Genomic DNA, 1,139 nt, shown 5'->3' with positions numbered 1-1,139 from the left:
TATGTGAAGTCATAATGGTTTGTGTTTCATTTTCTACCCCCACAATAGGACACATTTTAGAAGAGTAAAGTTTTAAAAAGGAGAAATGTTAAAGTAAGCTGTCAGAAGTAAATATTTTTAGGTTGCATTCAGAAGAAGAGCAAACATTTTACTAGGGTCAGGAAATTGGAAGAAAGGAGAAGACAAAATGTTTCTGGGTTTTACTTTATGACTACTAGAATGTGTTGGTTATTTTCATAAAATCTCAGTTATATATATATATATACACATATAGTTCATTTAAAAACTACATTCCTGGAAGTAGGGAGAATTGGGGAGTTAAAGGGAAATTAGTTTCAGTTTTGCTATTGTGTGAATATCCTTAACATTACTGAACTGTACACTCAAAAATCCTTAAGATAGTAACTTTTATGTGTAGTTTGTTACAAGTTTGAAAACTACATTCTGAAGACTACAGATGACTAGGCTTCTCATAAAATACTAAGTTGGTTTCATGATGGTTTCATGTCCGTGAAAGATTCAGTTAGAAAAGCAGTGGTTGGGAAAACTGCTGGTACTGAAGCACCAGTCAGGGCGATGCCTTCAAACTGTAATAGTCATTATATTGATCACTGTGTTGTTAACTGCTGCAAACGCAGATTTTTTTTTTTAAGTCTTAATGTCTTTGATAAAGTAGTGAAAGTTGTTAATATCATTAAGTCTCAACCTTTGAATACACATCTTTTAAATATTCTAAGTGGTGAAAAAGCACATACAGAAACTGTTTCAGAAGAATCCGAAGGGGAGATATACAAGCAATAATGGTGCAGTGGTCATTGAGGAAAAATAATATTTTGACTTGTGAACTCAACCTTGGGATGTCATTTTTATTTGAAGCAATCATTGACATTTTTCTGAAAACTATGCTCTTCTGACTTTTCCACGAAAATAAAAATATTTACTGCCAATGCTAAAACAAGCTTTCCGAAAAAATTCAGATTTTGGAAAACTTGTATCTGAGACCAAGTTTGATAGCATCTTACTACTAGACCTGTGGTCAACTCAATGAAAATATTAAGGAATTGATCATTTAAAATTTTTTACAGTAGGCTCCACACCCAATGTGGGGCTCGAACTCAACCCTGAGATGAAGAGACAGA

This window comes from Crocuta crocuta, unplaced genomic scaffold (genome assembly GCF_008692635.1).
Source record: "Crocuta crocuta isolate KB4526 unplaced genomic scaffold, BGI_CrCroc_1.0 scaffold176, whole genome shotgun sequence".
NCBI lineage: Eukaryota > Metazoa > Chordata > Mammalia > Carnivora > Hyaenidae > Crocuta > Crocuta crocuta.
This window is presented reverse-complemented; position numbering follows the sequence as displayed.